A 25,181-nucleotide genomic window follows, 5' to 3' on the forward strand; every position below is an offset into this window, starting at 1 on the left:
AAGTAGCAGTACTTTATAAAACCATTTACATGGAAATAATTTGTCAGCTATTTTAACTGACTACTTGAACACAAGTTAAGTTTTATCCTGCATACATATCTTTGAAGAAATTAAATTCTTTCCAGTTATGTACAGCAGTAAATGGTGTGATGCATTTATTATTACTAGGCAAACACTGTATATGAGTTTATCTTAGAGGACAAGATGTTTCATACAGGAGAGAAAATCATTCTCTCCTTCAGGTTTGTTTTGTTAGCTAATTTATATGCCTATTAAAAGTTATCAAAGAAAGACAGAAATGCTATTTCTTTTTTATCCCTTCTACCCAATTAACTGTAATTGACAATATAACAATAGGCTCCATAGCTATAACACCTGGCAATAATGTGAAATCAGTGTCAAAGCTATCATATGTAACAATGTATTACCTTAACCTAAGACTACAAAATGCCAACAAAAGTTCAGATGCAATATTTCTATGACCAAATAGTGAACTTTGTGAGCTGGAATGTCAAGAGACTCAATCATGAATTAAAGAGAAAGAAAGTAATCTCTCACTTAACATGTCTGAATTCCAAGATAGTATTTTTACAGGAGACTCACTTATTAAGCAAGGATCAGTTTTGGTTGCAAAAAGAGGGGTCCAGCCAAATTTTTCACACAATGTGAAACTTCATTCACATTTTTCATTCAATGTGGATGATGGAAATTTCTTCCAAAATGTATTTGCATCTATCCCTAATGCAAACATTCACAAAATTATTATTATTTAAAGCCAGACCTGGATAGATCCTCAGCTACAGCAGCAATAACATCTAATTCTGCAAAGATAATTCCACAGTTTGTAACAGATCTTTATTAGACCCATCGAGGTTCTTCTTCTCACTTGTACATCATTGTTACTAAAGAATTGATCATTTCCTCATAGGCAATATTTTTTTTCTCACTATCAAATCTTGCAAGTACAACGCTATTGTTATCTCTGACCATGCCCTTCTGATCATGGAGCTTAAATTACTGCATCCTACACACTCATCTCGTAGCTGGCAGCTTAACCCCCTGTCATTAGCTGATGAGAACTATGCAGAATTCACATCCAAGCAAATTAATTATTTTTTTGAGACAAATGCATTAGAGGTCTTAGCAGGTATATTCTGGGAAACTCTGAAGGCACTTTTAACAGGACAGATTATTTCATATCTTTCTCACAAAAACAAAGTGGAAACCAAGACGGCATCTGAGTTAATCAGAGAAATTACCAGAACAGATCTAGAATACCCCAGCTCTCCAAATGAGGCACTTTACAGGATCTCTTGACTACTAAAGAAACGGAACAGCTCATCTTTAAATTGTGACATCATTATTATGAACATGGACAGAAGGCCAAAAAGATCTTAGCCCAACAAATCCATAAGCAGGAAGTCCACAATGCAATAAAAGCAATTACCAACAGGCGGAGATAAAATTACTGACCATAAAAAATAAACTTACAAATTTAGAGAATACTATAAGTCTTTATATTCCACTCAGTTAAAAAAAATAAGACTAATTCATTTTTTGATTATTTGCAGATACCACAGCTACTGTAAATACTATGTGTTGTGGACCTGGATAAACCTCTGACACTTTCAGAACTACTAGATGCTATAAAATCATTTCAAAATGGGAAAGCTGCCAATTCTGATGGCTACCCAATGGAATTTTATAAAAAATGTTCAAGTATGTTAGCTTGACTATAGCAACATTTACATAAGCTAAAGACAACAAAATTCTACCTCAAACTTTTCGCCAAGCTTTAGTTACCATCTTTCCTAAGAAAAATCAGGACTTACTACAATGTGTATCATACAGACCAACTTCCCTTCTGAATAATGACTTTAAGATACTCTCCAAAGCTCTAGCAAGAGGGACTGAGAAAGTGATCCCTTCTGCAATATCACAAGACCAAACTTATTAAAGACATACACTTAGCTTCTAATCTTTGACTTTTGTTTAATACTGTATAATATATTAATCAATTAAATATAACACCCCAGAGATCTTATTATCTTTAGATGCAGAAAAAGCATTTGATATGGTTGAATGGAACTACCTATTCACCACACTGCACAAATTTGGGTTTAAACTACTTTATACTAGTCCAGATGCCTCAGTTTGTATTAAAGACATTATTTCAGGCTACTTCAAACTAGAACATGGTACTCGACAAGGATGCCCTTATCACCTTCGCTCTTTGCAATCACTATTAATAATAATAATAATAATAATAATAATATGTTTTATTTATCCCATGCTCAAGGCAGTTATTTAAACAGCAGGGTATATGTAACATTGGGTATAAATATTTCTGCATAGAACACTAAACAGATAAATACAGATGATATAAAGCATTAAATAGAATAAAAGACAATACACCAGAGTAGAAATACTAAATTCAACACTAAAAATAAAGCCTGAACAAATAACATCATTTGTAATATAATACACACACACACACACACACACACACACAAATTATCCTGATCATCTGGAGAAAGGGGTAAACTGAAAGAAGGGGCAGAAGGTTAAGTTAAAAGCCTTCCTCAACAGATGAGTTTTATGTTGCTTTTTAAAGGAATACATTGTGTCAGCTGATCTAATTAATTTAGGGAGGTCATTCCAAAGTCTGGGTGCTATACAGCTAAAGGCCCTGTCATCCATAGAGTCCAGGTTAGTGTGGGGCACAACAAGATTGCCAGAATCAGAGGACTTTAGTGGGCAAACAGGAGCATAGCAGTGGTGAAGGTCATTGATGTAGTCTGGTGCAAGGTTAATCAAAGGTTTGTAGGTTAAAAATATAATTTTATATTAAATTCTGTAAGACACAGGAAGTCAGTCAAGGCGAAGCAGGATGGATGTTATGTGCTGTCTGTTGCTGGTTTGTGTTAGGAATCTTGCAGCAGAGTTTTTAATCGACTGGAGCTGTGATGTAAGATTAGAAGGGACACCTGCAAGCAGGGAGTTACAATAATTGATGTGGGATGTGACAAAAGCATGGGCAGATTTCTCAGCATTTGAAAAAGAAAGGAATGTGCGAACACTGGATATGTTATGGAGGTGAAAGTAGGAAACTTTCTTAATGTGGTTTACGTGAGTGAAATTAGAAAGGGAGTAATCAAAAATGAAACCAAGATTTCATGCATTAGAAGAAGGTCCGATGAGATCACCATCAAGAGTTACTAAAAAGGAGCTTGTTTTCTTAAGTTGCGCTTTAGTGCCAATTTGCAGGAGTTCAGTTTTGTTGCACTTTAATTTTAAGAGTTCCACATCATCCAGGTTTTAATTTCACTGAGGCAAGTTGTGAGCTCAGAAAACTCTGATGAAGTTTATTTTTTAACACTGAAATAGAGTTGAGCGTCATCTGCATAAAAATGAAAATCCAGTCCAAAGCTACAAATAATATGGCCAAGGGGAAGTATATAGATACGGAAGAGCAAAGGGCCGAGAACATAGGCCTGAAAAACCCCTCGTGTGACTGGCTCTGACCTGGACCTGCTGTTGCCACTCTTGCCCATCAATTAGATAGGACTTAAACCACTGGAGGGCAGTAGCAGAGATACCCAGCATGTTCTCCATTCTAGACAGTAGAATGTCATGTCTAACGGTGTCAAATGCTGCACTAAGACCTAACAAAATTAATATGCTGGTATGTCCAGAGTCTCCTGCCATAACTAAATCATTAGTTACCCAAAGCAGAGCAGTTTCACAGCTGAGCTGCTCTCTGAAACCAAATTGAAAGGGTTCCATCAAATTATTAGAAGTTCAAAAGACATTCTATCTTGAGAAGAGCCTGATTCACTGTTTTTATGATGGGTGGGGTAAATAATGGGTGGGGGCTTCTTAAAATCTCTGTTGGGCCAAATATCATCTGTGTAGTGCACTTTCTGGAAATTCTGGTCCCAAAAAACAAAATACTGTAGAGCATTCTTCATAAAAGAACTTAACCTTTGGCTCATAACCTCAAGAGATGGATTGTTCCCATTTATACAAATCTTTAGCCGGTAAGCACTCAGGATCCTCACTTCCTACATTTCCCATTTCAACTTATTTTTAAAAGTGCTGAGCACCCAAGTGGTCTCCAAGAGTAATGTGTCACAGCCTGAAAGTAGCGCAAATTTCTTCCTTGGATCACACCCTACTGAATTCTGAATCTAGGCTCTTACTGAAGAAGAGGTGCACTGTAGAGAGAAGGCCAAAAAGGGACATATAGTCAAGGAAGGACAGTGGGAAGAAATGGTGGGGCCTGGGCAAATGGGGGTGGCCGCTTATGAGCAGAAGACAAGACAAAGAAATATTAGGGAGAAAGATACAGAAGGAAAGAGAGAATGTGAACTTGGGGTCTAAGCATTGCAATGGTTTACAAGCCATTGAAGAACATTGTCACCTTAATAGTCACCACCACTTTGAGCCAACAAGTGGTTTTTTAACCAGCTCGGGAGACTGAAATTGGTGTAGAGATTGTGATAAGCGAGGTTGTCAGAAGTAGTGTTTCCTTTTCAGTGATTCAAGTCTTCATCTTTCACACGGTATACTTCTTATTTTAATATGGGAACATGCTCTCCCATAATATCCTGTAAATTACCACTAGGCTGTGAGTTTAACTAGTGGCAAACCATCAACCATTCCTCCTTCCCCTCCCCCCATCCCCCAGCATGCTGCCAGCTGTCTTATTAGCTGTTGGTACTATTTCTTCACTTGCCAAACAGCAGCAAGTCCAGTGCAAAATATATGAGTGTGGACAAGCAATTTCCTTGGAGAAGGGGAAGGGGATGAACAGGTGAGTGGACAGTTAAAAAGAAAGGGAAGGAAGGGTGATGGTACTGGTGAGGTTAGAGCTGCTTTTATTGACTCATGCTTACTTGCAATGAGAAGAAGGAACGACCAACAAACTTGTCTTGGTCATCATAGGTTGCAACATCTGAGGCCACAACTTTGCATTCCACGTTCATCATAGTGTTTAGTGTCGGTTTCAAAAATTTGATGACAACCAGGAGCTGGGAGTAGATTACTTGTGTAATCTTTCCATAGTAGGGGAAGTATATCTTATTGAAGATGCCACCAGCAGGGTAGTAAGCAATGCTTCCAACTTTTTTCGAGTCATCATTCATTCCTGTGCAGGATAAATATGCAGGATTGGTATCAATTCCTGGTTTAAATTCAATGATCCAGTTCATTTTGATGATGACACACGGATTGTCTTCTGCATACAAGTAGGTGCAGTCCGCTGTCCCTGAGCAGTTTTCCAGAATTGTCTGTTTAATTTGGCATGACTCCTTGGGGTTGTTTCGTACATCACCATTGTTGTCCTGCAAGAAGTACTGATTGGGTGTACAGTTGTCATTGTTGGCGAGATGTATGGAGTCACTGTAAGGTCCTAAGAGTGTATCCAATGCGTTGGTGTGGCCATCCCAGCTCTGGGTGTTGGTGGTTGTGAAGATGGTGCAGAGGGAATCTGATTGTGGGCAGATCATTATTCCTGGAATGGACAATCTGTCCTGATATGTAGGTTCGTATGGATCTAATGTCTGTAACATGGCACACATTGCAAGACTGAAGAGACCAGTCAGGAAACTGTAGAAGAAAATGCAGAAGAGCAAGATCAAGGTTCAGCTAGTTGCTGTCATGCCCATAAATTCATGGGTGGTAGGATTCCACATAAATGTTTTCCATTCATCCATAAGATGGCTGCAGGATTTCTTCTCCTTGATGCCTGACATTTTGCTTTATATGGATATGGAAACATTCAACCATGGAAAAGCTGTGTTTAAAATGACAGGCGCTGAAAATGAGGAGAGGTTTTGATGTGGAAGAATTCTTTCTATAAATATAATTTGGCAGGTCTAATGTTAAATTTTAAAAAATTTGGAACACCTCTCCTTATGCTGATCGTCTCCTCTTATGATTTGGCAGCTGCTCAGGGTGGTAGCTATGGCTCTGTGGTGCTCCAGGCAGGAAGAGGTGCGCGCACAGGTGACCATTGGTTGTATACTTTCAAAATGCATTACAGATAAAGGGGATTTTCAGAAAGGGACTTGAATAGAAAATATCACTATATGCAGATGATATGGTACTGTATATATCTGACCCACAAAGTTCGGTGCCAGCAGTCTTAAAGGGATTAACAGATTTTCAAGGGATATCTGGCCTAAAAATCAATTTGAATAAAAGTGTGCTTTTTCCAGTGAAATATCGGACTGGACACCTTTCCATTTATCTTAGCAGATAAATTTGAATATCTAGAAGTAAATATCACAAGTAAATATGAAGCTCTTTTTCAACAAAATTTTGCTGTCTGCGTGGAAAATATTAAACATGATGTAAACAGATGGCCTACCCTCCATCTTACATTAGCAGAGAGAATCAACATTGCTAAGATGACCATGTATCCCAAGCTTCTCTTCCTATTTCAAAGCATCCCCATATACATTAACAAATAATTTTTTAGGAAATTAGACTCAATCATAACCTAAGCAGAATTTTTTGTACTGGGCGGTAAATATACAAGCTATAAAGACCTGGACATTGACACAAATCAATGAATATACACAAGCCTTGTCTGTAATAGAAACAAAAGCTTGCAGTACTTCCTTATATTCTCTGCTCTGTGCCACAGTTAATGCAAATTAATATCAATACACTAATAATCAAATTGCCCTTCATTCTCTCAGAACATGGAACAAATGTAGAATGCACTTTAAGAAAGAGAAGCTTTTATCTGTTGCACCTCTACATGCCAAACACCTTTTTCCACCTTCTCAAACATATACAGTACTTAATGTTTGGAAAATGTCCAGGATTAAAACAAGACTTGTATATAGATAATGTCTTTGCATCCTACAAACAATTATGCTTCAAATTTAACTTCTCATCAATACAATTCTTCCACTACTTTCAAGCTACAAACTTTACTAAACAGAACCTGCCCAATTTTCCTCACCTCCCACCTAGTTCTATTCCAGAAGAAATATTGAAGACTCAGATAGCATTTCTACAATTTATAAAAATATGTTAAAGTCCCTTCCTTTATAAGACCCCAGAGTACATCGGGGAAAGGATCTGTCACTTAATATTTCAGAAAAAGAGTGGAAGGCAGCCATGCACAGAATACATTCTAGCTCCATATGCGCAAAGCATTCAATCATTCAACTTAAAATCTTTTATCGAGCACACTTATCTCGTTTAAAATTGTCTAAAATGTTTCCAGGGCAAGGTTCAACTTGTGAATGTTGTAATCTAGCTCAAGCCTCACTGGGCTACATATTGTGTGGTGTGCACCAAATTAACATAATTTTGGATAAAAATCTTTGAATGCCTCTCAGACAGCCTTGGTGTCACAGTCACTCCTAATTCATTAACAGCTGTGTTTGGTGTACTCCCAGACAGGCTTAAAGTGGAGAAGGACAAACAAACTGTATTGCCTTTACCTCACTACCAGCATGTAGACTTATCTTACTCAACTGGAAGAATCCCACCCCATCACTTTTAAGTTAGTGGGTAACTGATGTTTTATACTATTTGAAATTGGAAAAAATCAAATGCTTACTTACTGGATTTGTTCAAAACTTTTTAAAAATATGGCAGGATCTAATCAATAACATTTTAAAGTAAGCTTCCATTTCAGGGAAAAGGATACTCTTTCTTTTTTGTTGCTTTATAGAATAGATTTGGTTATTGGTTCTCCTCTCTTTCTCTTGGGAGAGGGGCTGAATTTTGCTTTGCTTTGTTAAGTTTGACTTGATTGTATGGAATGTTATCTTCTTCTAATTAAATCTATAAAAATAACAAAGTCTTGTACTTTAAATACATGACTGTATACAAGTACAGTATATAAGGAGAGTTACTGATTGATTTATTAATCAGAGTGGTGTATTTTATTTGATAATAGAAGGTGAAGGCCATTGTTGACCAGATACAGCAAAAAAAAAGTACTTTACTTCCTTGGCTTAGTATATTCCCACTGTATAAACTAGTTAACATGGCACATATTTATTAATAATTTGTGCACAACTGTAAGTTTGCCTTTAATTTTGAATATCTTATCTTTAAATCTTTTAAATTCCTAATATAGAATGCATGCATATATATGAAGGAGCACCTGGGAGGAGTACTTTCATAAAGAGGCCAAGAACACGTAATAGGAAATAGCAGGTTAACAGAGTCAAGTGTAGTTGGCTCAGGCTCAGAAAACAAAATCTAAACTTCTTGCAGCATTAAATGATGGACTGTTGAAATATATGGGGTATAAATTGCATGCTTGTCTTTGAAATGTAATTGTTCTGACATTATCTTCTGTTCTGCTCCACTGCTACATTCCATAGAGCAAGAACATTCTGATGAAAATTAAGCAAGGCAGAGAGCATTTAAAGTCACAGCAGATAGGACTGCCAAGGGAAAGGGAATAACTTGTTTTTTGTGCTATTATTTTTCTGTTTAAAGAAAAAGAAGTGGGATTACAGTTGGATTCCTAAAACTAGCATTGTAAACTGATGACATACAAATCAAAAATAATTAATATATTTAGGTGGAAAGATTTGACATAAAAAATTAATAAATCCAAAGATTTTTTTGAGTTTATAAATTAGCAAAAAACTATAATATGCTAAATAAAATTTTGCTGCTATACACTCCATACCTTTTGAATAATTATTCATAGCAAGCACTAGCTGAAGTGAAAAAGGAAAGATGGCAATATAATGTAAGCTAAGTGTAGTAAAATGTTTTGGAAATAGAAAAAAGTCTTTAACGTACAACACTGAACATATGAACAGGTCATTACACTAGAAAAACAGGGAAAAACAAGTGCTTAGTAAGGCCAAGTGATACAGCTACAAGTGGAGTGAGGTAGTAACACTGAGCCACCACAATGCCGTAATGTGATACCCATTCAAAAGCTCAGTTATTTGAATTTTGCTTTTTCAGAAAGCTAGAGTCCAACCTGTCAGCTTCAGGTAATGAACCCTGTACAGGGTGCCAGTCCATTACAGGGCACACTGTGTAATATTAGGTCAGTTAAGAGACAGCTGCATTTCTTTTCCATGTGGGAGAAAATATGAGAACCCAGAGAAAAACCCACAGAAGCATGGGGAGACGTACTGCATACAGATAGTGACTAGACTAGAATTAGAACACCAGAACACCTGGATCTATGAGGTAGAAGTGGTAACAAATGAGTCACAATGCTATCCCTTAAACAATAAAGTACTTTATAAAGCATAAGGACCTTTCATAAGGAGAATCACTTTACAAGTACAGCAGAATTGTTTGAACAGTTCTGCAATAAACATACATGCTCAGTAAGTACAAGAGTAATTATTGATCATTATCATTGTGTAATTAATTTGCATTGTTTCCCTGTAAACAATGACTTGTGATAATAAGATACTGCTTTGTTTTAGCTTTAAAGAATATTATTTTTAAAATATTGATAGCATCGGAATTTGTTTCAATATACAGCCAAGTAACATACTTGATAATATTTTAAAATGTCTTTTCATCCAGTACTTCTTTTTTATGACCTTTTACCAATATTAAAGCACAAAGCTGAATTATTGGTGTGATCAATCACCTTCTGAAAATTTCTCACACCTGCTGTTAAATATTTGGATTAATAAGGATCAGCTTTTAAAATTGTATTTTTTAAAATTATAGAAATCCTCTAGTCAATACTAATACTGTCCAATAAGCTCAACATAAAACATTTATAAACTGACAGGTAATATTTGTTATAATATACCTCTAGGATTGAGCAATCAACTGTAGCCAACAGCCAGAACTGGAAGTCATCTGATAGCCACCCATCGTGTTTCATTAAATCAGACCATGCCACTGTTTGTGATATTTTATTTTCCAAGTAAAGGGATGCCTAAAATCAAGATTTGGTTACAGTGTGCTATACGAATAGAGTATAACGCTCATTAAAAATTTGTTTTCGTGATTAGTGTGACATGGGGGGAACTGGCACCTTATCAAAGAATGGATGTGATCAGTGGATGCTAGATAAATGAATGTCATGTGGATTTAAGTCTCCTTTCTTTGCTAATTCTATTCAAAGCTAGTTTCCAGGAGTTGACACAGTATGTCGAGATATTTTGCTTCACTGAGAGATAGGAGACTGGGCACTTTTTGACAGATTTATTAATACATTTAATTTAAGCAGAAGCTTATTGTCATTTTTGATTCCATCTTTGTTACATTAACTGTTGCTGTACATCATGAACAATGCTGTGAAAGATGTAGACAGTGCCCCAAAGCATAATTTCATAAGATGAGATGTCCATCAATCTGTAATCTTTTGCAAATTTGCTTCATACCCACAGGGAGAGCCTTAGAACAGGTGTTCTATTTGCAGTTAGCAGATGTAGTTAGGCTTTTGGGAATAGGATTTCCTTAGAGCTACTTGCAAAGCAATGTTCATCATGTGACAGATAAGCCTTTCCTGGCAGCCTGTTATAGATAACTATTTTAATTCTCACTAATCTGTTTAACATTGTCCAAAACCGTATTTAAAAAAATGAATTAAATTGATTAAAAGTTTTCCACTGGATTTAAGTAGCCTTCAATCTGTGGTGAATTTGTTCAGGTTTTAGCAGTTATTGTGGTGAATTTCATTGTGCTACATGGGTCAACCCTCTCTGGATAATATACAAAATGCAACCATGGATCCCACTTTTCTCAGAAGGTCTTCAAGGGCAGTTGTCTTTTTTAAAACCAGAGTGCAGAGTAGCATAAAATGTAACAGACACTTTCTCTGAAGAATATTGAAGGGCACCACCCAAATAATACTTTGTGTGCTGATATTCAGCCCACCCCAAAATTCAAGGTCAACCAACTCCATCCAACAAATTAATTCATTAATTGTGAGCAGCACAAATTATTACCAAGTCTTTCTTTCAAAAAATAAAATCTTTTTGGTTATTGCTTTGAGTTACAACAAACAAGCACTTAAAATCCAACATTCGATTATCTTTTGTCAATAATTTTATACATTTTGCAGTTTGTAGATGTTTTGTACAAAGCTTTAGATGACAGTTTCTACTGACCTATCACAAGCCTTTAAAATGACTGGTCTCATTCATAGCCAGAAACAGAAGTTATCTTGCAACAACAGCAAAAAGAAAAAACAAGTCAAGTTTGCTTACAGCATACCCATTCATTATTTCATTTTGCACTTTAGGTAAGTCTGTTCTTCAAATTTTAAAATGATATTTTTGTAGAGTGCATAAAAAGAGAAAAAGCCTAATCTGCTGACAGCATGCCAGGCTTTAATGACGCATTTATCACGGGTGAAGTGCAATTAAGACTTGGCACTTACAGAACTAATAGCACCTCCTTTTGCACAAATAAATTGCATGTTGCAGAACTAAGGGAACTATACAGAACTGTAACTCACCTCCAGCTCTTACTTGAGTCATAGACATCTCACATTCCTGTAGTAAAGACAGCTCTAACATTTTAATAGGTAGTACTGTATATGGAGTCCATCATTATCCTTTATTAATAATGCTTACAGGATACTCAAAAATTCAATAGCTTGAAGTATGTACCTAATTTACACATATGCACAGTGAAAATATTCTTAACTGTTAGTGACCCAACTCTGCTATTTTTTATTCCTAATATCGTACTGTTTGTTATCTTGCACAAACAGATTGCCAAGCTACTACACCTGCCTATAGAATGTGATAACAGATATCAAGAATTTTGGTTATTCATCATTAATCTGCTTCTGACCAGCACACACTTACAAAGAAAGGCCTGTAGAGTGAGGGAGAACAACTGTCCAAAGTCATCTGATCTTTAACTTTGTCTAATTTTATTGTGGCTTTGTTTGTTCTAACAAACCATGGACCTTAACTTCCAGACACCATTCATTATACGGAGCATAGGTAGCCCATTTGGTAGGATTTTGTTGTCACTGATTACATCTTGCCTGAAGAAGGGGCCTGAGTTACCTCGAAAGCTTGCATATTGTAATCTTTTTAGTTAGCCAATAAAAGGTGTTATTTTGCTTGACTTTTCACTTCATTCATAATGGCTAACACGGTAAAACACCCTAGTACTATTGTCACTAGCCAGGTTTCCATCCAAGGAGTTTTTGCAAAAAAATATTTAGCGCTTCAAATTTTTTTACCGATATAGCTGATGGAAATGCTAATTATCGATAAAATGTTGTACATGTCGACATAATATTTTTCCGTTTAACTTTAGCGCATAAATTCCATATCGATACTTCAGATGTCGCAAAAACTACATTGGAAACACTTTTTGTCGGAAAAAAGGGCTTTAACGCAAATAAATGTGTCACATTTTCATCACGTGCAATCAAAACGAGAATGGCGGAGCGGTTCGCATGGTCTGATGAAAAGAGTTTTTTTTTTGATTAAACGTCGTTATTTTGTATTAATTCAAATTTCAGTTTTAATTAAAAACCTTAAGGGAAGCAGATTACAGTACTAATTCAGTTGTTATCGCACTGAGAAGGGATGTTGAAAGGTAGGCTCACCTGTACAGATCCGATGCTGCAAACACAGCTGCATCATGGGCACTTCCAGGAGTGCCAACGCAAATGTCTCTTATCATGCACCTGTCATCAACAAGGGCCTGGAGAACAATAGATGGCCACCCTTTGCGATTAATGTAATCGCGGTAGCCTTCCGTCGGGGGAAGAATAGGCACATGCGTGCCATCCAGCGCACTGTAAATCTGTGGCACAAGATGCACCAAGGAATTGCGGTATGCAATTTCATTGGCCTCCGCTACAGTCGGAAGTCTGATATAACGCTGCATTAATTTTTTTTTAATAGCGGTGCACACAGCATATACACATCGATGGACGGTAGTTTTACTAACCCCAAAAGTTTCTCCAACTACTCTATACTCGGCGCAGGTTGCCAGCTTGTAAAGGGCGATGGCAATCCGCTTTTGGGTTGGAACCGGTGGTCGGTGGCAACCTGTGATGGGCGCAACATCAGGACTGATGAATCCACACAACATCTCAAACGTCGGCCGTGTCATTCTAAAATGTTGCAGCCAGAGATTATCTGTGAAGTGTCTCTCCACCACCTCCTCCCAGAAGGTCTTATTCCGTCGTCTCTCCCATACCCGTGAGTTTCGTCGCACTGGGGTACTTTCTTCGAGCTCTAGGGCTATCAGACAAGCAACTGCTTCATTCTGCTGTCGTCTTCGGATATTATGTACAATTCCAATTATTTGTGAAACTGAAGTAACAGTAAGCTGACAAATTTCAAAAAACTGTCTGAATAATCTCTCCATTTCTTTGTTTCTTTGTTTAGTGGAGGGGGTGTAATGTGGAAAACAAAAGGTAGATAATCTGCGACATACACAAAATTATGTATGGAAACGGCTCAAGGGCAGATTTTTTTCGCGATACAACAAAACTTATGCAACAGTTCGTTTTGGGGGGGATGACGTCATCACGCACACCATTTTATTGATAAAAAGCCAGTTGGATGGAAACAGGCTGGAGACAGCAAATTTCGCACATTTTTTTTATGTATATTCTGTTTGTCGATAACAAAACGTCGCAAAAAACTGGATGGAAACTTAGCTACTGATGGTAATGTTATTTTTAGTGCACAACTCACTAGGCTGCCTATTCTGAACAATGTTACCTTTCTGACATAACATGTGGAGAGGCATAAAGACCATAACGGATTATAAGTACAGCGATCAGCAGGTGAGCGATGACCCTAGTCTCCCTGACACCTTGAACAGTTTCTTTGTACACTTTGATGCATCTAGCAGCAGGGAGACTGTACATTTCCCTTGGCTGGAGGAGCAGCACCTCTAGTCCTGCAACTACACCAAGTGAGGTCCACCCTGAGGAGGATCAATACCAACAGAGCTGCAGGACCAGATAAGGTGTCGCAAGACACTGAAACTATGTGCTGATCAATTGGCAGGAGTCTTTCTGGACATTTTCAATCTTTCTCTGCCACTTGCAATTGTCCCTGTCTGCCTCAAATCCTCCACTATTGTGCCAGTGCCTAAAAAAATCAGCGGTCACCTGCCTTAATGATTACCGTCCTGTGGCTCTGACCCCAGTAATAATGAAGTGCTTTGAGAGAATCCTCCTAAAGTACATCAAGGATGCTATCCCTGCTGGATTTGACAACCATCAGTTCGCCAACAGGAGGAACAGATCTACAGAGGTTTTTGTCTCAATAGCACTTCACACAGCCCTGACTCATCTGCAGTGCCCTAACACTTATGTTAGAATGCTATTTGTTTATTTTAGTTCAGCATTTAACATCGTAATCCCAGACAAGATGGTAAAAATGCTTAATAATCTGGGTCTGTCAACATCGTTGTGTCTCTGGATTACGGACTTTCTTACCAACAGGCCTCAGGTGGTTAGAATTGGAGATCGTACATCATCCACACTGGTTCTGAACACAGGCAAGCCACAGGGTTGTGTGCTCAGCCCAGCACTCTTCACGTTATTCACGCATGATTGCTCTGCCATCCATGCCACAAATATGGTTGTGAAGTTTGCGGATGATACGACCGTGGTGGGTCTTATATCAGACAATGATAAGACTCACTACATAGAGGACATACAACACCTAGCACTATGGTGCTCAGCTAACAACCTCATCTTGAACACCAGCAAGACCAAAGAGATCATTGTGGACTATAGGAGTTCCAGAAGAACAGAACATGTTCCTGTATTCATACATGAGGAGGCTGTAATTTGTGTGGACAATATCAAGTTCTTGGGTATCCACAACACATCGGATCTGACCTGGTCTTTGAACACATCTCATCTGGTAAAGAAGGCCCAACAAAAACTCTTCTTCCTCAGGAAGATGAGACGTACTGGATTCTCCTCTCGGCTGCTCACAAACTTCTACAGATCCGCTACAGAAAGCATTCTCTGTCACAATATGACAGTGTGGTACGGCAGCTGCACAGCACAGGTCAGGAAGGACTTGGCACGAGTGGTGAGAACAGCACAGTGGATCATGGGAAGTCCTCTCCTAGACCTGGACTCTGTTTATGCTGGAAGGGTGCAGAAGTGGCCCAAATGTATAGCTGCAGATCTCACCCATCCGGGAAATGGACTGTTTGTACCACTACTTCAGAAAAGCGGTACAGAAACATAAAAACACGTACCAGCAGACTGAAAGACAGCTTTTTCCCCAGAGCTGTGAAGTTCATCTGCCCTTGCTGATACACATACACATACATCTACCCCCAACCTGCCCCACTATAGACATGCACACGCACTTTCCCTTATAATTAAACACACACACTCGTATTCCTCCCCTGCAGACACACGCACACAGATCACTGGTCTCTGCAGGTGTACTACCTCAGGAAAAGTCTGGACTTGATGATGTCTTATTGCTGCTGTCCTTTATATTTATTATATTTATTTTATTAATTATTATAGTGTATTGTGTATTTTAAGTATTCTGCTGGGGGCGGCACGGTGGCGCAGTGGGTAGCGCTGCTGCCTCGCAGTTGGGAGACCTGGGGACCCGGGTTCGCTTCCCGGGTCCTCCCTGCGTGGAGTTTGCATGTTCTCCCCGTGGCTGCGTGGGTTTCCTCCGGGCGCTCCGGTTTTCTCCCACAGTCCAAAGACATGCAGGTTAGGTGGATTGGCGATTCTAAATTGGCCCTAGTGCGTGCTTGGTGTGTGGGTGTGTTTGTGTGTGTTCTGCGGTGGGTTGGCACCCTGCCCAGGATTGGTTCCTGCCTTGTGCCCTGTGTTGGCTGGGTTTGGCTCCAGCAGACCCCAGTGACCCTGTGTTCGGATTCAGCGGGTTGGAAAATGGATGGATGGATGGAAGTATTCTGCCTTGAAGCCGAGTCCTACCAACAAAAATGTCATTATGTGTATGCATAATGACAATAAAGAATTCTATCTATCTATCCATTACAAAATAAACATTGTTTGGTTTGTAATTTTACTGTTTATACATTACTAGCTCTCCCATGTGGCTCTGCCCATGTAGTAGTGAAACACGACAAACTTAAAAAATCAATAATAAAAAAAAAAGTAATTCTGACCAAGCAGAAGGTAGGTACGCTCTAATGTCAAACATTGGCACTGTATCTGATTGTGTTCAGCTCTGATGGGAGAGCATCCCCTGCATGGGTAGAAAAGCATGTGTACGTGATATCTCTGGCAATCAACAGCTACGCTCCAACACATGGAGAAAGGTAGACCGACTTGAACAGAGGCTGGCATGTGAGTGAGGAGGGAACCCCCTCCCTTCAGCCCGCAGCCACTCTCTCCGATTCACGCAAATAAATCGATACCATGAGTAAACTATGATACTTAGCGTAATGAGATAAGTTGCAAAATCAATCGGAATATTCAAGCAAATTATAGAAAAAAAACTATCTAAATCCGTTAAGTAGTTCTCTCGTGAAAAGCGGACAGACATACAGGCAGACAGACAGTCTTTGGATTTTATAGATAGATAGATAGATAGATAGATAGATAGATAGATAGATAGATAGATAGATAGATAGATAGATAGATAGATAGATAGATAGATAGATAGATAGATAGATAGATAGATAGATATGGAAGCATACTATGCCTATACATAGATATCTATGGAAGCACACTAAGCCTATACTCAGTGAAGATAGCTATATAAAGTAGATTCCAAGCAAGTGAAGAAAGGCAGTTGCTGCAAAAACATTTAAAATAAAATTGAATTGCTGTGCTGGCTACATATAGCCACTGGGGGATACAGTACCTGCCATTTACTGCATAGTGGCTGGCTGCCCACTAGTGAATAGGCAGACTGTCTGCTTTGCTGAAATGTGAGATCCCAGTGACAGTTCACACATTATTTTTCATTTTGTTTGCATTCCAGGTTATAATAAAGATGATGGAATTAAGTTTTTTAGTCAACAACATTAGAGACATAGAATAATGAATAAAAACATTTGTTGTATTACTCACTAAATATAACATGGGTATAAGATGTGCTCCATGGGTCCTGTTTAATTGGTGACTTACTTGGTTTCAGGATTTACAGTTTGCAGGCGGATAAATATTCCAAGTGTGTTTTTCAGAGGAAAATGTGAACATCTTTCAGAAAAAATAGACTACTGCATATAATAAAACATTAATGTCTATGTGTGTGTGTGTGTGTGTTTGTGTGTCTGCTCCCTCTGAGCAGTCTGATCGGTCAGTTTCATTGTGGTTGCTCAGTCAAATGCAGACAGGAAACACCAGGAATGGCAGGTGAACACATATGAGGATACCAAGAAAAGTTCCCTTTAAACATCGGAAGTTTTCACAAAAATATAAATGAGAGAGGATGTACACAGGGTACAAATAAGGTAAGTTTATTTTTAGGTAACATGGCTAGTAAAAAATAAAAGTGCTTGACAATGCAAAACTGTGGGAATGTTCTTTGGGTTTAGAGTTGGATAGGAATGATTAATTTATTGATTACCTTTATTGTTCACAACTGGAAATTAATTTTGTTCCAGTCAACAAAAGTGAAAGGTCCAAACATAGTCAGCAAGACAATGTGATCTTTATGGGAAATCGATAGTGCAGCATCTGACTTAATATACAGTACAATCTAAAATAATGTAGAGAAAAAATTAAAATATACAAAATGCACAACAGTGAGAAAAGGTGTGTCTTTGCATAAGATTTCACATGCAGATGTTTCCACAAAGCACACATTACAGTATGTTTTTTATATAAGTGGCTAGCAGACTCGGACTGTCTTCCAAGCTAACTTTCTCTTTGTTTTGTACACGCTGACTGTCTTTCTACAAGAATCCTTGGCTACCAATTGCCAAGAATTAGGTACTAATACAGATCATTTTATAGCCTACACCTTTGGGTCTGAAGGCTATCTCACAAACTGGACACTTAAGCAACATCACATTGAGCACTGAGGACAAATGAGAAAATTTACACTTGATTTTAATTATTTATTTTTATATGGTGCATTTACTGTTTTATCTCTTTTTCGTGCTTCACCACTGATCCTCAAACCCAAACAAAGAAACATAGAAAATCTTCAGATTTTCTGAAGATACATTATGCTTATATATAACAATGCAACTGCCATATCTGCTGAATCAATGTAGGGCCTGTTGTTTTTATATTTGTGGAGTGGTCCTGAAGGTGTGCAAACTGAAACATATGTAGGCAGTATGCCAAAAGGTCATAATAGTGGGCCCCAAAATTGCTCTACTGTAGTGCAATGACAAGCAATGGTAACTAGAATCGAAAGTATCTTTTACTTTACATGTTGAACTAATGAGAAACATGGGATCAAGAAGACTCAAGATATGTGAGTGTCTTACTGTAATCATATCCCATTATACAGTACACCATGAATGAGACAGCCAGTGTTGTTTAAAGAAAGTTGATATCACATCATATCTGTGAGGATAAACTCCATATCTGTTTATACTCCATATCTAAATATAGTTATAAACACCTGAAATGACAGATTCTCATTTATTATTTATATAATTTAAAGTAAGTGATGCAGTGGTTAGTGCTGCTGCCACACAAGTCCAGCATCATGAGTCACTGGTTGTTGTCTGTTTAAAGTTTGCACATTCCCTAGTGTCTGCCCAAGTGTGTTTCCTATATCCACAAAGACAGGTAATTCACAGGTTAGGTTAATTTGCGATTCTAAACTGCCCCTATGTGTGAGATGGCCCTGCAATAGACTGGTACTCTGACCAGGGCTGTTTCCTGTATTGGACTGGCACAGCGCTGCTGAAATTGGCTTAATCCCCATTTTACTGTCGGCTGGGTTACGCAAATTTAAAGTCATTTTGCTTGCACAGGTCAGTAGATTATTAAGATATATCCTTTGTTAAGAGCATTTCCAGTGCTTTGTTTAGGATATAGCACAATTTTGTTTTTAATCTGCTGAGCAAACTTTTATTTTAGACCTCTTTTTCAGCGTATTGATTTTTATAATAATTGTTAATTTGTTTACTTTATTTAATTAGAAGAATTTGATGGAAGTTGCATGTGGCAAAAGTTATATTAATAATATAATATATTACTGGAAACCCAGTAAAGAGATTTCTAGACAAAAAAGAAGTATATTTGGTGTGGATCTGAAGAAGCAGAAGAACATACACCTTTTGTAAAAAATGTCTCAGCCTCTCCATGTGAGAGCCTGTTTTTTCTTGTGTTTTAAATCAATGACCTCTCTGTTCAGTTTATGTTCTAGCAGTCTTCAATCTTTTCAACCAGAAAGAGTGATGCATGGCTGTTCCAGTTTCACACTTTTTACTCTCTCAAGCTGACTAATTTGTTTTTCCACTTGCCTGTGCTGCAATTTTTATATTCCGCTTTGGTGCCAGTGCAGGTTTTCTTTCTCTTTATATGTATTTTGTTTTTTCAGTTTCAAGCCCTGCAGCACTATACTGTGTCTGACTTTTTATTGATCATGATTTTCATTTTTTATCTGTACTCGCTTCGCTCGCCAACCCCCGTATTTGGTTTTCCGGATACACACTTTTAAGATTGTTTTTTCTTTGAATTGTTGCTATTTCATTAGTTTCACTTTTATTTCAGAACTTCTGTAAAAACAATATTTGTAATCTTGCGAGTCCTAATATGCTGAATCTTTTTAATGAGGTCAGGATAGATTTCTCTGTTTGGAATTTCAGCATAGACAAAACGATCTACATCATCAGCATTTAATTATTTTTTTTTACAAAGTAACAAAGTAAGCAGAGTTCTGCATTGGACTCCTGTCTGTAAAGTCGTGCTATTTTCCTCTCACAGTTCCAAAAGTACATGGGTTTACCAAGGTGATACCCCAGCTTTTGTCTAGGTTTTTGTACAAGGGTTAGAAAGAACGTTTTTGACTCCTGGGGTAAATTTATGTTTTTAAATAAGCAGACAGATAAATATATATATATATATATATATATATATATATATTAACAAAGTAACCAATAAATACATGTGCGGTAAACTCCGTTTTTGAAATTCTCAAGATTCTTTATTTGTCACATGCATAGTTATACAGGACAACACGCAGTGAAATGCATCCTGATCCGCTTATCAAAAACTGTGCAAAGTTAGAAGAACATCAGTTAGATTAACAAAAAGTCATAGATCGAAAGATAACAGTATAGTAGAACATAATAAATAAGTAAAATTATATGAATAAAGTAGAATTAAGTGTTAAGGTGCAATAGTGTAGTAATTATTGTGCAAAACCAAAGTTAGACTGGTGCATAGTTAAATGAGGCAGTTTGTTTGTTTGCGCTACTGCGATCTTTACTTTTTTATATTTTCTGATTTTCCTACTTTCATATCCTTTAACTTTCTCTACATGTGTATAGCGCCAGCGTTTTTTTTTTTTGAGCCTTTCTAATTTCCCTGGTTTCATAATCTCTAACCTGCTCTGCATGTGTTTAGCGCCAACATTTGTAAACATCTCTATGACGTTCTACTTTGTCATTTTACTCACTGTCATTTATTTAAGAGCCGGATTGGACATGCTTTTTTTTTCAATTCCTCTTGTTCCGGGCTGATAATTACTTTCCTTATTTTCTGAATTTGCACCTCGATTATTCTTTTTTGCTCTTTTTTCTGTCCAACACATTTGAGTCTCTTTTCTCAGCGCTTTTCTTTCTTCTTCGTTTAATCGTCGATGTTTCATTTCTACCCTATTCATTTCATTTCTACCGTATTGACCTTATACACTTCATATGCACTGAGCCCTGGAGCTGTGTGTGCTGCATGACTGCCTTTACACTACTGATTTGTTTTTTTTTTATATTGCTTGTAAGTAGGGTGTGTCATGCAAGACTCTCGTTCTATGTTCCCGTGAGACGCACCGTGGCAGGTCTCTTTCGTCTCACGGGTCTTTAAATTATCTTCCGAGAAAAATCACGTATCGTAGACTATCAGGACAGGGGACAGGATTTCTTTTTATAATAGAGAGATATTTCTTATTCACTACCAATCCTATTTAAAAATGATTTCAGTTGCCATTCAGATTAAGTACTTTAAGCTTGTCTTTACAAACAGAGCCAACCTGCAGTTTAGCTCACATAATAGCCCTCTCTCATGCCCCAAAAACTGGTTGATAAAAGATTTGATACTACCCAAAGTAAAATGTAAGTGATTCTGATTTTACTTATTGATTAATACAGCTTGGGTGTGGAATATTGCCAGTTACCAGAAGGAAATTTCTTGACTACATATATGATGTAAGGATTTAGTCCTTGTCTATATCAAGTTATTACTCTTCTCAGCCTGATCTGCCCATCAAAGTATTTATCCAAAGCTTACCAATTGTGACTTCAGTTCATCATGTGATTCTGGAGCTGTAGCACAAATCAAACCATACTTTGGAACTGGAACTGGAAAAAATAGATCTAAAGAATATCTCAATTTTCACACATGTTCCAAATAGCCAACAATGAGAGTATGTTACGGTGTCTTTATTAACACAATGATTGCAAAGATTTTCTTTAGGTACTCAGGTTTTCTTCCCACATCCCAAAGATATGTGTGTGAGGTAAACTTGCAACCCTAAATTCTTCTAGTAATGGTGAGTGTCCACATGAGTGTAACCAGCAATACTAAACCAATCCTGGTACCCTGTCCTGATGGTGGCAGGATTGACTTTAAACTGCTAGACCCAAAATTGAATTACATTCAATAACAGATAAATGAAAGGTTTCCATATTATGTCCTTTTTACTCTTTTTCATACTTGTTTATATTTTATCATATCTGGCATGCTATGCGATGTGAGTCTGATAAAGAAAGCAAATTGAGCAGGAATGCAATGTCAGATACAAGCTTACTGATTTAACTTAAAAAAAATCTTACAGTGTAATGTTATATCTTATTGATTAACTTTACACAAACATCACACAAACAAGGTGGCCTGGCTGGTAATCAGATCCAGTGCTCAAGAACTGGAACTGAAGCAGCATAGCTAACCACAATACCATAATATCATTGAAAATGGGGAAAGCTACATTTACAATAATAGTAACAATAGGTTAAACAAAAATGATTTTTTTTTGGCTCATAATATGAAACAGACGTCAACAGTCACAAAATGCAAAAAGTAGACTTTGGTGATACTTATGAGTTACTACGTCTGCTAGTAAAATGCTTCATCTAAACTACTGAATATACTTATATCAATAAACAAGTACTACATCTGGTAACTTTCCAATGTGAAATGCCATTTTTTTCCTTAAAACTTTGAAATACCCAATACGAAGAATACTTGCTGTTATAACGTAGGAGGCAGAAGAAGAAAACAACAATCAGATGAACTCTGACAGAATAAAGCTTAAACTTCAGTTTATCAGCGAAACTATCGCAATCCTGCAGTGTGTTATTTATAATCAGCCTTTTATGATTCTATTTGAAAAGGACTGCTATAGACATTAAGTGTGGTCCTTAAACCCCTATAATATTCAACAGGACAAGTTTATTCTGTATCACATGAAAATACTATTTTAAATTTCTCTAATAACTGAGTACAAAGTCTACATTTACTAGTGACAAGGACATATTCTAGAAAATAACAGGCTTTGATTACATTTTGAAAATATTTTAAACTATGAAAGAATTTTATATTGTACAAGAAATGGGTGACATTACTTATTTAATTTACTGTTAACGAAAAGCATACTTAATGAGTAGGTTGTGTGTTCTTTTTATCAGGGTATCACATTAAATAACTTACACAGTGTGAGGGAACATGGCAGATGTAGTATTATAGTACATGTTGTACACATGCCGATAGGGAACATCCAGATGACAGTTCTAAGATAAGGACTCGCACACCAGTGTCTAGGGACGTGCAGTCACTAACAACCTTTTCTCTTTCACCCACAGCTGAAATGATGTCACTTCCAGTTCAGCCCGAAAGGTCCTGCCTCTTCCTCCATGTGTGCTATTTAAGATCAGTCACACAAATTGGCATTTATTGACAAACCTGATTCCAAAGAGCCTGGAGCTCAGAGAAATCCTGAGTAAAATTCCCAAGAGAGACACCATCAGATGAGCAACATCCCTGAATATGTTCTGTTATTTAAACTTTATTTTTGTTCAGTTTACATGTATTAAGCAGAATACTGGTTGGTCACCAACCCTTTACCATCTCCCTCTTGTTCTTTCTTGTATTACAGATCATCTACACAGTACAGGCTGCTTAAAGTGGTTGTAATTGCAGAATCAGATTTACAATTCCTTGTCCATCTTATTAGATATCTATATATATTTGGTATTTGCAAACTATATAAATCAAACATAGCTGACACTAGTGCCTCCACATTTTCAGAGACCAGGGTTGAAATCCAAACTCAGTCCCACTCTTCAGAGTTTGCATATTAAGCACTGCAAAGAAATGCTTGTTGCACTAAAACTGCTGTTGAAAACTGTCCCCGCATGTTTGAGTATATGTGTGCCTCATTATGCCCTGGAGTAGACTGCTATTTCCTCCAGAGTTAAGTTTTGCCTTGCACACAATGCTGCCAGGATAGGCTGTAGGTGCAAGCAACCAGTAATTTTATGATCACCATATGGTTGCTTTGTGTTGTTCTGATTCCAAGACAGGAATACAGGTTATCAATAACACATTAATAGGTATATGAACCATGCAGGAACTTTAAAAATGATAATGTTTTAATTCAGAGTAATGCATGTAGAATTGTATGTTCCCACAGCTTACATATAATGCTTTAAAACTTTTGAATAAAGGAAGAAAGGAATAAAAATAAAATGTATAACCACAATATATTTTTTATCAGAGCAAAGATGTTACATATTCTGTGTGGTGTAATATAATAAAATAATATTAATATGTGTCTTAATATTATGTTATTTTTCCGTGAGTTTGACATAGTACACTGGTTATTATTATTAGTTCAGGAAGGGTTTAATCTGTTATAGGATATTTATCAGTTGGGAGAGAAGCAGAAGTAAAAGAGGAACACCTATACACCTGATGTTCACTGATTTTATTTGCATTTTCATAAGAAATAAATGTGCTGAATGAACAACACAAAGGCTGTCACTTTCAGTTCAGTTATCAGCACCTTGTACTACTTTACAAAATGAACCTGCTTTTGAGTTTCCTACTTGGAAACAAACACTTGATAATAATTTTCTTATCATTTATACTACATGACTGAAGTGGCCAGACAGCAGAAAATGTGTAATTTTTTCTGCAAGTGCCATAAGTGCAGGTTTTCTAGTTTATTGGATGCTAGATGTACATATATGGCAAGTGTGTCATTAAATTTATATTGAACAAGGTTGTTCAGGCTCAAAAATGTAGAATCTGAGAAGGAAAAAATTATGAGAATTTGAATCAGTTTATAGCTGTCTTAAAAGACCTATCAACACTGAACGAGGATCAAGTTCTCTGTGAGCAGATAATGGGGTATGTTTTTATTATGCAGCAGATCATTAGAATACTTCTATCTTACTGTAGGTAAATGCTGTCTTTGCTTGTAAAAATTCAAAACAGCACTAACGATAAATAACTTTCTAGTGCCTCCGTTTCTGTCTATGCAGCTTATAAAAAATAAAATACACACAATAGAGAGAAGAAAAGCTCCATTAAAAGATAAAAAAGATAAAAGATCTTGTAATTGGGACAAAAAGAATGAGAAACAGCCATATGTGCACTAACCATCTTGCCAACAAGACCAGTGGCATAGTGTATGCCCCTATGGCCCTTGCAAGGCTAGGTGTGGCCTCTAGAGTCAAGGGGCCCCCTCAACAAACCTCCACAAATAACAGTCACAAAAACATATTTAGTTTTTGCAAAGAGAAGAACAACAGTTTGTGTATTTTTAGGGTAAATAAAAGAGTGAAAAACTGGTGTGTCAAGTCGTGCAATAGCCAGGAGAACGCAAGAAAATCTGCATAAGTTAGCTTGTAGATATTAATAAGAAAAAGAAAATGGCTAAGCACAACTCAAATCAAACAACTGGTACAACATGACATTGCCAAACTACCAAAGACAATATCTATCATTAGAGCATCAGTGGAAGAGGAAACTGGCGAATTGCTGCCCATGTCATAAACGGAGTAGATAGCACAATCGAGCATTGCAGTATCAGTGTGCCAGGAAATGCTTCTTCTGCTTGTCCTCCTTGCTCATCTCTTGCCAT

The 25,181-nt window shown here is 37.2% G+C and overlaps 1 protein-coding gene and 1 pseudogene across 1 annotated transcript in view; both read right to left on the minus strand.

The window, feature by feature from the left end:
• caly (calcyon neuron-specific vesicular protein) overlaps positions 1 to 25,181 on the minus strand; it is a 120,326-nt gene that overhangs the window by 63,105 nt on the left and 32,040 nt on the right. The gene's annotated exons all lie outside the window — the stretch shown is intronic.
• On the minus strand, positions 4,881 to 5,769 carry LOC114645599 (sodium/potassium-transporting ATPase subunit beta-2-like; annotated as a pseudogene).

The sequence above is a fragment of the Erpetoichthys calabaricus genome, chromosome 2 (genome assembly GCF_900747795.2).
Source record: "Erpetoichthys calabaricus chromosome 2, fErpCal1.3, whole genome shotgun sequence".
NCBI classification, from domain to species: domain Eukaryota; kingdom Metazoa; phylum Chordata; class Cladistia; order Polypteriformes; family Polypteridae; genus Erpetoichthys; species Erpetoichthys calabaricus.